This window comes from Sparus aurata, chromosome 10 (assembly GCF_900880675.1).
Source record: "Sparus aurata chromosome 10, fSpaAur1.1, whole genome shotgun sequence".
Taxonomy (NCBI): Eukaryota; Metazoa; Chordata; class Actinopteri; order Spariformes; family Sparidae; genus Sparus; species Sparus aurata.
This window is the reverse complement of record NC_044196.1, coordinates 7,347,715-7,362,109: the sequence shown is the minus strand read 5'-3', so window position 1 is coordinate 7,362,109 and position 14,395 is coordinate 7,347,715. Positions and strand designations below refer to the sequence as shown.

At 38.8% G+C, this 14,395-nt stretch overlaps 1 long non-coding RNA gene and 1 pseudogene across 1 annotated transcript; both read left to right on the top strand.

Annotated features, from left to right (window-relative positions):
- Positions 1 to 153: 153 nt before the first annotated feature.
- Positions 154 to 4,051, top strand: LOC115589888 (uncharacterized). The gene is made up of 3 exons (XR_003985625.1): positions 154 to 211; positions 811 to 946; positions 3,998 to 4,051. It is a non-coding gene; the product is annotated as an uncharacterized LOC115589888 (long non-coding RNA).
- Positions 4,052 to 10,588: 6,537 nt separating this feature from the next.
- Positions 10,589 to 13,866, top strand: LOC115589326 (ubiquitin-conjugating enzyme E2 E3-like; annotated as a pseudogene).
- The last annotated feature ends 529 nt before the right edge of the window (positions 13,867 to 14,395 follow it).

Sequence of the window (14,395 nt, the reverse complement as noted above, 5' to 3'; positions counted from 1 at the left end):
GATCATTTGCCTCTAGAAAATGTGATTTTCTTCTTCAGGTAAAGACTTGTTATTTCTCTCCCTGTAGATCGCAGTAGTTGAAGGCTTGTACATGCTCTTCAGAGAGCTTTTGCCACAGCTTGGAACAAACCGAGGACATAGGATCATTGAGGACCCTGACGTCTTTGAGTATTCAACATACTGCTGGGCACATCTCCTGTCAGAAGCAAAGGTATTTCCTCATGAGTTTGGAGGCAGAATCTAAATTTACACAGGTGATGAGGCATCCAACGGTGGGATGAAACCAACAGTGTGTCAACAACCCCGGCACACCCTAGACTCATGCCTGCCTTAACAAAAACATTTTAAAGTCAGGCTTGTAAGTGAGCTGCAGCCTGGGTGAGGGTAAATCTGTAGAAAGAAAATTGTATCTGTAACCTCCACTTTATCCCCAATTGCTAATTCCCACTGGGGACAAATGAAGTTTTTGAATTGAATTGAATGTAAAAGTACTTGCTCTTGCTGCGTTGAGAGGTGGTTCAAGAAATCTTGCCGTGTTCATAGAACATATAATAGAAAATGTTCTTAACTTCCCAGATTGAACACTATTGGAGCACAAGACCCTGCTGTGTTGCATTGCCTTAGAAATATATAATTCTGGGATTTGTTGTTGTCATGGATGTTGTCATAAAGTTTCCACTGTCTACTGTGTTAAATATTTTTTAACATAGAATGACCTGATTGATTGGTGACCTGCAGCTGTATTCAAAAGTCTCACAGCTGAGTGATAGATTACCAGTTGAGTGTTTCTGCCTTGTATTACTTTGACAGAAAGAGAAAACAGAACATGAGAACTACGCACCATTTTCTCTGATGTCTGAAGAAGGCAGACGTTTCTGTGATCCTGTCACTGTACCTGGAGTACCAGGTGTCTTTGAAAGAGCAGTTGTGCTTCAGAAAATCCGAGGTAATGTATAACTTAGTGTGGCGACACGAGGGCTATTACTACGTTATACACCAGATACCAACAACGCCACCTTGGGTTAGGGCCCAAGGACCCGTACTAAAGGTCAATTATTACCTTAAAAACGAAAAGGACACTCAGGTTCGTTCACTCAGGGAGGGAGAGAGAGACGGCGTTCAATGATCATATACAATATTTTATTTATTAAAAGATAAGCACAAGATTGGCAATGCAACAGAAAGAAGGGAGCCCAACCAAAAAGGGGGACGTAGGCTGAGGCTTACCGGCTGGGAGAGGGGTTTGGTAGGGGAAGTGACATCCAAAAGAAAAAGGAGAACACCCCACGCACACAGCAAAACGTGACGTGCAAACAAAGAAAATCTTAAAAAGGGATCACACAGCACACAGGGGACCACCACCACCCAGGAGGACCACCACCACCACCGTCAGCCTTCAGCACTAAAGGGGAGAGGAAAACACGATTAAAAGGGCTCAAATTTAAGGACAAAATCTTTTATAATGCGTGCCCACACATGTAAATGATCAATTAATAAACTGAAAAGTGTTAAATTAGATTAATAAATCAACCCAACAAACAAAAGAAACAAGTCTCTGGCCAGAGATATCAACTCAACAATTAACCAGTTTTAACAGTTTTAACTCAAATTGATCAAATTAACAGAAATTCAACCATTAAACAGGGAATAAATAAATAAACAATTAAACCAAACCTTGCCAGATTGCACTTAAGACACACACACACACGCAGAATTACAGTTTTAGTGAGTGGCTGAGAGTTCTAGCAAACTCGTTGCATCCAGTACGAGTGACAGCCACACACACACGAAGCAGCACCGCACTTAGCAGCAGGAAACAGGCTGACCACCGGCGGCTGACCGGACCAGAGCCAGGCCGTCGGAGCAGCAGCAGCAAAGCAGCAGAACAGCGGCGAAGCAGCAGAACAGCGGCAGACAGCGGCGAAGCAGCGGTAGCAAGGTAGCAGCGGTAAAAGCCGTGATTAATCAGCTGTGCTTGCAGCTAATGTTAGCATTAGCTTAGCGTTAGCGTTTCAGTTCCAGCTATAAGTCAGAGTGCATTGGCATCCCTCCCAAAGAGGGAGAGGGGTGAAGAAACCAAACGTAGCAGGGAAGACAGCCACCATGCAGCACACAACCAGCAGACTGTTAGAGGGAGAGGAGCAGAAGAGGGGCTTAGCACCTGGCTACAGCAATAAATGGCAGAAGCATGTCATCACTCACCAATGCTCTGGTTGCAGCAATAAACAGCCCCTGACCGGTTGGCTCGACCGCGGTGAAGACGCCAAGTCTATTAGGGAACGACGGTTTTAATTAAATGAAACACGGACGAATATACAAAAAAACAGCACGGCAATGTGCGCTTACCTGTGCTCGGGCGCTAGCGGCACATACGACGACCCGGAAGTAGGCGGGCCGAAAAGGCAGGAAGCGAGAGGTCAGGAGGGGGGACACGGCCTACTTTTATCCCCTTGGGAAGAGCAGTGATTGGCTAATAAGCCAGAGGGACCGTGATGCAGCCAAACTAAGTCTAATAAGGCAGTGGTGCCTCATACCACTACATTAGAATAGCTTAAAATTACATGAGCAGACCTGCCAATATGTAAAAAATTTTACAAACCGTTTATTAATTTTGGCTAGTAAGAGCTGCCTCGTTGTGTAGGTACATAAGAGTGTGGTTGTGTTCACACCCACTTTATCAATGCTAGGGGTAAATATATCTAGGTAGTCTAAAACACCAGATGAGCTCTTCCACAGAACAATCTAGAAAGATCAGGGTCCAAGTTATGTGGAACTCAATGGGAGCTGAGCATGAAAGCATTACAATCACTTTAAGGGGTCTCTAATACTTTACCAACAACCGTTATCTTTAATCATAACAGAATTAATTCTTCAATGTAATGAGTGTTTTTGCAATAATGATGTGCAAACGTTTTTCAGAAGAACTACACACCATATTCTCTCTGAAAGACAGAGACCATGCCAGTCTTTCTCTCTGAGGTCTGTGTATCATGGTATTGCCTGTTCACGCCTTTCACTGAGCTTACTAAGTCATCTGACATGCAACGACTGTGATTGATCTGCTTAGGAGCATCCCATTTTCGAGCCTCTGCTCCAGTGATTAGCAGCAGTGCGAATGACAATTTTGTGACCTGTAGTTTCCCCAGTAAACACACCACTTTTTCAGCTGTTGCAGTACCCCCTGACCAGCTGCTGCTCCTCTTTAGTTGACTCTCTGGCAGCGAAGAGAGACTCTGGCCAAGACTGAGTGGACAGGCTGAAAGTCTGTAGGGCGGGCTGCCTCTCCAAGAGCTGTCCAGCGGCAGATGCCTGCTTGCTGAAAAAAAGTCATTCAAGCTGGGTTGGTATGGCAAACCGGCCCTCCCTGCAGACACTCTGCCTGATCACTCTCTCTAGAGCCTGCGTGCAGCCATAAATCAGCCTTTCAAGTAAAATACTTTAATGGTGATAGGAGAACCATCTGTCTGCTCTGATACAGATGATGCTGTAGCAGCTATGCTAACCTCTTGTAGAGCTGCCACTGTTGTTTTCAAACAAACATTTGATAATTGCACTGGTTATCAAACACCATGGACAATCAGACAAATGCTACATCCTGCTAGCTTGACTCAAAGTTAAGTGTAGTCACTTCAGAACTAAACAGGCATTTCTCTTTTGAACACAGCTCTACACCACATACCAAACCAAGGAAATGGTACTTTTCAACATCCAAAAAGCATATAGCTTACAGTGTCACAGTGCAGTGGACTAAAATGAAAAATAATGAGTGTCAGTTTGTCTACCAGCCACCTCAACTACCACTATCATGTACCATATCACAATTTAACAGAACTAAAGCTGTCTGTTTTCAAGATAGTATTCAGGGTAGTGGTGGCGCCTCAAAAAGCTTTGAAAGGAAAGCCTGGAGGTGGAGCTGGGGGTCAGCATCTCTCACTGAGTGAACATGTCCGGTAATTATGGCAAATTGTATTTTGACTATCTCTTTTCTTTTGTTAAGATGGCGAGAAGATTCCAAACTGCACTGAAGAGGTTCTGCGAGAAACATCAATCAGCAGGGCCACTGATGTTGAGAAGATTTTGCTCAGCGTTCACCCGTCAATTAAAACATATGATCTCTGGATTTCTCATGACAGTTTGACAAGTCAGAAGTATGTATGATCAAATTTCATGCTCAAGAAAGGAACAATAAGATAACACACAGACATAGCTGTCGACAGATTCTCACTTGTAATGCACAGACTACTTTATGCCCAGATCAAGTAGCCTGTTAAAATAATGATAATAATTGTCACTTTCTAGGTAGTTGCCCAAATTCATCAGCATTATTTTTTCCTAATCATTCTTGACCACACTCTGTGTGGGCAGTCTAAGCTATTTAGGTTAAATAATACACTACTTCAGAAATGTACTTCACCTCACCTTGTGTTCTGTAAGTTGATTCTGTTTCCACAGTATTCATATAACCCAATAAGTAACCCATATAATAACAGCTTTCACATAAATAATGAGAAGAGTTTTGGAGACATGGCAGAAGAAATGAAGGCGTTCCCTCAGCTCAGCGCGACTCCACCACTGCGTTTGAAGGATCTTGGACTGAGTGACCCACACCTTGTGTTCCTGAGTAAAGGTACTGCAAAAATCTGAAGGCATATTTCATAAATCTGATGCTGATTTAAATATACATTTATGTTAAACATAGTAACAATTAAACATTGTCGACCAATAGTGTCAATTTAATCCTGCCTCTTTATGACCTACATAAGCAATGACCATTAACAAGAAGATTGGTTATTTATTGCTACAGTTATTTTTAATTCCTGTTACCTGGTCAAATTCTGACTTATCCAAGCTTTATAACTCATAGAATTAAAACAATTTTTATGGTGGCATGCTGAGAATGAATTGAGGAGTCTCACAGCCAGATGAAAGTAACTGCTCTGTAGTCTGGTGGTACAGCACCAAGTCAAAGTTTAGGATGAGTTCTTTCTGGCAAAAAAGCACTGGCAGTGAACTTGGATTGCTGGGTTGAAGCACTAGTGCCATGCAAGAGAAAACTGTAGTTCCAGTTGCCCTTGAGTGGGTTTTAACAATTGTCACAGAAGTTAAATCCTGCCAGCTTTTCTTACTGCGATAAAAACGAGACAAGCATTTAGTTGAATTGAATCAACGAGGTGCCAACATTCATCTCCAGCCGGACTTCAGGTTGTGAAGGGAGGTGAGATTACACACGAACAACCTTCTTTCTTTCTCCAGAGTTTTTGCCCACAACTCAAACTTTTCGTTGTTTTTTGGCAGACAACCTTGGTGTCTATTTGACGAAAGATAAGTTAACCCCTGCAATGATTCAAGTGTATGATTGTCTGGCTGGCAAAGTCAAAACTGTGGATGTGGACACATTGGCAGCAACGTGAGTGGAATATTCTGAATTCTATTATAGATCAAATCAGGATCATATTTCTAAAGAAGGTTATTCTGGCATATGCAATGTGTTCAAATGTATAACTATAGTGTAGCATTGAATGTACAATTGTCAGCATTGATCCTTATTTTGTTTTACCAGATCTCTCAATTAATCATACAATTCTGGCATGTACATAAAATGTAAAAACATATAATAGATAATAAATACATTCATTATTAACCATTTTTTAAGATTCTCTAAAATGCCCAATCCAATGTTATTTCATAAGTTTTTTATATACAGAACATATTATCTTAACACTTCTTCACTTTTCATGCAGTACTGGTGACCATAGAGATGATTATTCATTCGTCACAACTAGGACTCCAAAAGAAGCCATAATGGTAATGTTGAAACTCAAAAACCTGTGCGGAGACTGGCAGACACAGCAGAAAAATAGTTTTATTCTGACCAAATGTAGAATACCGCAGAGGTCATACATATACTGTAAAAAAGACAAAGTTGAGTAAACGTAAAATATCAAGGCAACATGATGCAAGAGATTTTCTAGTTTTCTCAACTTTTGCCTGCTGTTGTTGACTTAACTAAGGTTTTCAAGTTTTGTCAAGTGTTGTGTCGGTCGCGAACGTGTCGTTCAAACGAACAAATCTTTTGAGTGAACGGAATCACTTCCTGAACTGATTCGTTCCTTTCTCGGTTCAGTTGAGCTCAGCAGCGAGCATGCCGGCCGGGAGTGGAACTACCGCGACTCACACACAGAACTGTGAGGACGTGATTCACGTTCGCGCTGCAATTCGTTCATGATTCGTGAACCTACTGCACACAGAGAACTGTCCCTGAGGACGTGATTCTCGTTCACCTACTGTGCTGAAAGTGGTGCTGTTTTACTCACTCACTTAGGGCAGAGGAGTTGATTCACGTTCAGCAACCATACTGCTAAAATTAGCGCTGTGTTGCTAACATCCGTGTAGCTTCATGTTAAGTGATTTTACTGCACAGTAAAAGTCACTCACGTTCGCGAACGTGATTGTCAGCAGGTAACGTAATTCATGTCCTCAGCAGGCCGTTCGCGAACGAGGGACGCCTATGGCAAGCCGTTTTAACATTTAATCGCTAGACTGGATATGTATCGCAGATATCTGTAATTCAATTCTTCCTAATCAAAAAGAACATTTCAGATATCCACAATAACATTCTTCCTAGGACAAATGACGTCACTTTTGCCATTCATGTGTATTGGGCTTTCAATTTCAGATATCCACAATTACATTCTGGATATCTAGAATGAACATTCTGGATATCTGCAATTGAATTCTTACTAGGAAAAACTGCCATTTCAGATATCCTCAATCCAGTTGTTACTAGTCATAATTTTCATTTCAGATATCCAAAATGAAAAACTATTCCAGATATCCAGAATGTAATTTTGAATGTCCAAAAATACATTTTGACTAGTAACAATGTCATTATGGATATCCACAATATATATACAGATGTCCACAATTGAATTTTTACTAGTCATAATAAGAATTGTGGATATCCGTAATTACATTTTTACTAGTCACAATGCATTTTTGGATATTTAAAATAACATAGATATTCATTTGGGATATCTGAAATGAAAATTATGACTAGTAACAATTGGACTGAAGATATCTGAAATGAGAGTTTTTCCTAGGAAGAATTCAATTGCAGATATCCAGAATGTTCATTCTAGATATCCAGAATGTAATTGTGGATATCTGAAACTGAAAGCCCAATACACACGAATGGCAAAAGTGACGTCATTCGTCCTAGGAAGAATGTTATTGTGGATAGCTGAAATGACAATTGTGGATAGGAGGAATGCCATTGTGGATATCTTAAATGTTCTTTTTGACTAGGAAGAATTGAATTACAGATATCTGCAATACATATCCAGACTAGCTATTAAATGTTAAAACGGCCACTTATACTTTTTAAGGATTTTTAGATATCTTAAATTCAGTTTTGACTAGTACAATCAAAGTTGTAGATATCTTAAAATAACATTTCTACTAGTAAGAACGTTATTGCGGATATCTTTAATTACCATTCTGACTAGTAAGAATACAATTTTGACTAGGAGAAATGCTATTATGGCTATCTAAAATGCAATTACAGATAGGAGTGTGGTTTGATTAAATGTTAAAACGGCTTGCCATAGACGCCAGTACTGTACTGAAATTGGCGCTGTGTCACTCACTCAGGGCAGAGGAGTTGTTTCACGTTCAGTAACTCTACTGCTAAAACTAGCGCTGTGTTGCTAACATCTGTGTAGCATCATGTTAAGTGATTTTACTGTGCACAGAGGACACTTTCACTGTGTAATAATGTTAGTGCATGTATACCACTCAAAGCAGCGCTGCCTCTCCCGCGAATGATTGTGTACTATAGTCCTTGAACGCACCGTCCCTCAGTAAGTGAACGTGAACCTCAGGGTTGATTAATGAACTGAATGACGGATCGTTTGGCTGCTTATCAGTTCAGGGAGTTGGAGAGCACTGAACTATTCTGTGAACAGATATCATGGATAAATTATTTAAACGTACAGATTCTAGAGATTCATACAGTAAAAAGAACTGCCATCCCCATCAATAGATGTAACTGTTAAGCCTAGGATAATGGGTACTGAATACTTTAGTTTATCAAGCTAATAAGTCGCAATTGTTGCAGCATATCTGCGCAGTTAAACTGAAGGCAAATCTCTCTCGGCAAACACCCCTTCACTCATGGTCACTCATCATCTTTGTTAACTCGACACAATTTAACTAGAGAACAAAGGATGTGAATTAACCTGCAACCATCTTACACATCATCTTATTCACAACACATTCACAAAGCATAATTACACCAACAACAACAGAATACCCAAGAGTCTTTGCGCTAGAGTCCGCAAGGGGCGTTACACTGTAAATCACTTGTGATTGGTCGGCAGATCTCTTTCTCTCTCTCTCTCTCTCTCATAGATATATCTATCTATCTATCTATCTATCTATCTATCTATCTATCTCTATATATATATATATATATATATATATATATATATATATATATATATGTATATATATATATACATAATAAAAAGATAAAAAGATAGTCACATTGACCAAAAATGGATCTAATCTAATAAATCGACTCCGAGCTGAACTCCTGTGGACGCACCTGTTCAGCAGAGAGCCGTTAAATACTGTTCGAACTGGTTCAGACATGCGCACTTTGCGCAATGAAGAATCTACGAGTTGACCCAACTTAACTCAAAAATCTGCTCAAAGATTTACAAATCCTTGTTGTGCTGATTTTAAAATAGTAGTTAAGACAACAATGAGGGAAATTTGCTGGGCAAACAAGATTTTATAGATTGCTTATTGCAAAGCTTTTTTCTGAGTCAGTTTAATTTGAAAACTCAAATGAGATGAACAATGACTAGTTATCATTTTTGTGTATCGAGATCATGTTCCACTCAAAGTTACACTGAGTGGTATCAGATTTTGAGCAAGTAATCTGTGAGTCAGAGCCTGCATACATCATGCATGGTAACACTTTACAATAATGGTACATTAATTAACATTAGTTAATGAGTGATGCAGTAATACATGTGTATTAACATGTGTTTAATAGTAAGTCCTCCTCTAAGTCTTTATTAAAGACTGATTTATGCAAAATGCCATACATTTGGTATAAATCATGAAATGTTTAATACATATACATAATGTGATGGGAAGTAAAGATAAGTAAATATGATTCAATGATTTCTTTCTACAATGTATTTCATCAGGTCCTAATAGACACAAGCTCATCCATGGCAAAAAACTGTTATGGAAGTGTGGAGATACAGAAAATCCATGCTGTCAAAGAGCTTTTTGACAACTTTGCCACTCGGACCATGGCTTATGATTTTCATCATGTCATTGGCCTTGCCAAGTTTGACTCCACAGTGGAAACTCTCCACACAGTCACAGAAACACTTGAAAAGTTCAAGGTAAATACAAAACAGTACACATCTTCAAACCATAATAAACATTTAGTTTAGCAGATCTGTGTTCAGGTCAGTACTGTACATCTGAGTCTTTAGGTATTTACAGAAATATTAGTACTGAAGGTGAGATGTGATCTGTCTTTCTGGATGGCATACAGTTTGGACTTTGCCATGATAGGTAAATAACCCCTTCATAGACGCCGTTGTTATTTTTCTACTTTTCCAGGAACATGTGCGCACCCTTAAGGCATCAGGAAAAACAAAGCTGTATGATGCCCTGCAGCTAGGAATGCTTGAGTTGGACAAAGTCAAGAAGAAGTTTCCAGACTGTAACCTTCGAATTCTTTGTCTCACAGATGGAGAGGATGTTGGGTAATTTTCTTTGTCTGTTCTAGTTTCCTATTTCTTATGATTACATTGCTAACATGGGATAGTTAGGTAAACATAATGTATCATTAACTATAAACAATCTGTCCCAGCTAGCTCTTCAAATGCAGTTTTTAACCAGTTCGAGGAGTTTTGGGCCAGTCCGGGAAGAAGGTTAAGACTTGGTTTTAGGCTTGGTTTATAATTAGGTTTAGGTGAAGGTGACTTAGGCATTTCCTAATGATGGTTCAAGGGATAGTTCAACCCCCCTTCTTTATTTTTAGGTGAACTATCCCTTTAAGCTAAGTTTTGAGGTCATTCATTTGAAGCATAAAAATGTTAAAAACATGCTAATTGTATGGTGTTTCACAAGAATACATTTTTGTGCATAGATCCTCAAACAAGCCAGATGTTGTTACCGCCAACCTGATCAAATCTAACATCATTGTGGATTCAATTCTCCTTGGAAATGTGGGGCTCAGTGGGCTCGGGTTATTGCGAGAAATGCTAAGAAATACTTCACAACTGCAGCCAGGGGCTCCTGATACTTCTTGCATTCTGCGCGGAATCAGCAACGCAACAGGTAAAGGCATCTGGTAACAATTATTTTCTGAGTGTTCTGAGTTTAATCTTTAAATTCTGTGACCAAAGTTAGAATTCTGAGTTCAAAGTCAGGCTTATACTGCTGTTGTGGAAAATTGACTGTTTTTAAATCATTAATCAATGTTGCTTTCAGGAGGTTGCAGCATAAAAATGCTGATGGTTTGAAACTTTTTGAGATTGAGACTGTTCTCTCTTTGGAGATGAGGAAACCCAAGAACAAAGCTGATCCATCCACCATCACTATCGTTAGTACACCAGTTATTGTCTACAGTTTTATTTTAATCATTTCAGGTATAGATCTCCCTCACAATAATCAAATGTTAACTTTGTACATTTTAATGTGTTTGCTCATTTTCACTTGATAATTTTCAGAGTTCATTACAAGTGATCAGCGCAGCTCATGGGTATGATAAATCTCCAGGGGTTGTCTTGCCAAGCGAAATGAACAGTAAAGTGACAGTGACAGAGAGGTAAGTGACAGAATAATCTTATTTAATGTCTAATGGAACAAAAAATGGCCCTCATTTTTTGTGAAACTACAAAGGCTGAGCTCAGAGGCTCTCTGTGATGTAGGTGCACTTTTTGAATAGATCACGTGCTTTCTGTTTAAAAAAGATATTGGTAAATGTTCTTGTTTTCCAGTCTACTGCCCGCTCAAAGCACTTTACAACAAATTCACCCATTCACACACACATTCATACAATGATGGCGAAGGCTGCCATGCAAGGTGCCAACTGCTCATTAGGAGCAATTTTTGGGTTCAGTATCTTGCTCAAGGACACTACCACATGCAGCTGGTGGGAGCAAGTATTCAAACCATTGACCTTCCGATTACTAGACGACCCACTCTACCTCCTGAGCTACAGCCACACATATTCTGTTTACCGTGATATAAAACAAGTGTTAAAATTCTATAAATAAAAGACGCAACATTTCTGTCAGTCGACTAACACATTAATTGACAATTGTTTTAGGACCAGCAAAAAGTATTTTGGGCATTTCCTTAAATAAAAAGAGGCTACAATGTAAAGTCATACAAGATGTGTGTTAATATTGAGGGACTGATCTTTCAAACTAGTGCTCTGAAAAAATAGATCCGGGACACCAGAGTTGGACAAATGATGGAAAAGGATAAACGTATCCTGGAGGAACTGAGGAGTCTGCACTGTAACCCACATCCCTACTTCAGTATCTTTCCATCAGAGTCTGACTTCAGTAAGTGGCATCAAATGTTTTCACATTTTCAGGTCTTTTTTTAGTTTGTTTGACTTTTATTCTAAATATTGATGTTAGATTTTATCATCACGAAGACTTCCAATACTATATAAAAACAGGTTAATACATTTTCATCAAGTTTAAGGTAATGTGTACAAGCCCCATTTTATACAGCATGTCAGTAATCAATTAATTAAATTAAAACTAAATTGATTGTACAACATTGAAAAGTCGACCCTGGAACACTTAATAATCACCATTATATTTTCACATTTCAGCATTCTGGAAGATTGTCATGGAAGGACCTCCGGACACACCTTATGAGAAAGGAGTCTTTGAGTTGTTCTGCCAGTTTGGTCCTGACTACCCAGTGAAGCCTCCACTGGTTCGCTTTGTCACACCTGTATCCTGCCAGCAAATCAACAGCTTCAAATGTTCAGCCTTATTTGTAATATAGATCAAAGATCTTGTTTAGTGTCAGACAGAGTACAGTCCAGCTGCCAGGATAAAATGTTGGCAGTTAATGTTTCTGCAAACCACTTGAAATCAGTACAAAACATAACATCTTTATGACGTGAATTTCATTTCAGGAGGTGAATGGCGTGAAGCCAGTGCCTGCAGTTTAAAACTGTGTTTCCATATTTGTAAGTAGGACATAGACATAAAGAATTGTGTTTAAACAAGTCTGTGATTTGCAGGAACAAACATTGCCACCATTTACTCTGGCATTTGAATTGGGAAGTGAGACTACAGGCTCCAAAAAGCTAGCCTGAATTGAAATTACTGTAAACAATGCACACAGTGCCATTTTCTTAACCTGAACAAGGTGTACCACTGCAATATTAACAGCGTGGGCCGCATCTGTCACAACATATTCGACCGGAACTACAACGCCCAGATCACCATGAGAGACATCCTCAATGCTATCTATGGACTGCTCATGTTCCCGGAGCCTGAAGATCCATTGGACAGGTTAGATCGCAGGATACACCTGTTGTTTTCAGTTAACAATTCAGTAATTTTTTAAGGGGATCCAAACTGCAAACCGTTGTTACTTTCCATGCAGATCACATTTCATTTTAGGCCAGGACATTTACATGGGCACAGAGAGAATTTTTAAATATGTCAATAAAAAAAATATATTGATCACACTGAAGATGTAGGACACTCATTGGCTTATCTTTTTGTTGCATCGCATAATGTGTAAAGGAAACAACATGTTGATTTGTTCTTTGGTAAATTAACCACGTGAGTTAAAACTGTGTGCAGCATCCTGGCTGAGGAATTCCTGTCTAGCCGTGAAAAGTATGAACAAGAGGCCGAAAAACACACAGAGGAAACTGCTGCTACATCACGGGATGATATGGAAAAGGTGAATAAACAGTGGTGTTATGAAGTTTTAGAAACACAAAGACAACAAAAGCAGGAACATTTCATGATATGAAGCAAACCAATACATGAGCAAATCATTTCTAAGATATTGTCAGTTGAAAAATATAAACACACTCGGATGTTTTTGACTTGATTCTGTGGAGGCTGTAGCTCATATTGGATGATACTGTTATGTTGTTTTTAAGAGAATCAGTCTGATCTCAATAAACACCCTGAAATCTATTAACAAAAACATATAATGCACATATTGACAAAATGCATTACGCTGAATTGGAAGGCCACACGTGTTAAAGACAGGGGTTGCCATACATCTGACACATATGACCCTTTTTTATGATGTATCACATATTCAGTATCGATATGTCATTGTTAATATTTACTGTATTTAATTCTGATTTGAAAGAAATTTGTGGATCCTGGGAAACAACACGTACCGCCTCATCTAATCTGTCCACTCACCAACAAGCTGTTTGTTGATCCAGTGGAAACAATTAACGGAACAGTGTATGAACGAAAGGCCATCGAAAAACACCTCAAAAAGTAGGTCAATGAATTTTAAAGTTATTATTGTTGGGGTCTTATTTTATTTTAATGCCATCTAACATGTTTGCTGCATCACCACATTATAATTCAATGAGCACATACAAAAATGTGATTTTTCCAACATTAAATAAGAAAGTTAAAATCAAATGAAGCTTTAAACTTAAATTCGGTCACACTTCTTGTATTTTCTAACAATTAAACACTGTTTTACAGACACAAACATGATCCGAAGGGTGACCCAGCAAAACCGCTGACCAAAGCTAATCTCAAACCAGCCAATGAAATGAAGAAAATGGTGACGGACTACCGTTCTAAACAACTTCGGTAAAAGCTGTCGATAAAAGTTGTAGCTACAGTGGTGGCATCACTTCAATATACAGTAAATACAGGGTGTCACTTGTCAAATATGGAAATCATAAGAGATTAGTTATTGGAGTTACTGATAGCAAGTTCACGTTCACATGATTATCACATGTAATGCATTAAGAAAACGTAATCAAAATGATTTACTATTAATTACTGTACCCACGTTACCCACTCAAAGTATGTAGTAGAGTTAGAACAAACTTATATGATTTAGATTTTCTGTCTTCACATTATTTTTATTTCATTTGAATGATGTTTGATATCAATTGGACCAAATGTTTTTAATGACTACGTTGAGGTCAGTAAAGTGATGCACGGTGTCCAAAAGTCAGGACTGTTATCTGCTTTAAATTTGATAATAATTAACAGGTGTTTTGACCGGAAGACAGCGCTCACATATAATAAATAATAATAAACAAGCCTGTTATTAATCATTTATTTAGAAACAAACATAATTTTCTTTTATCTTTGGCTCTGTTGTATCTTTATCT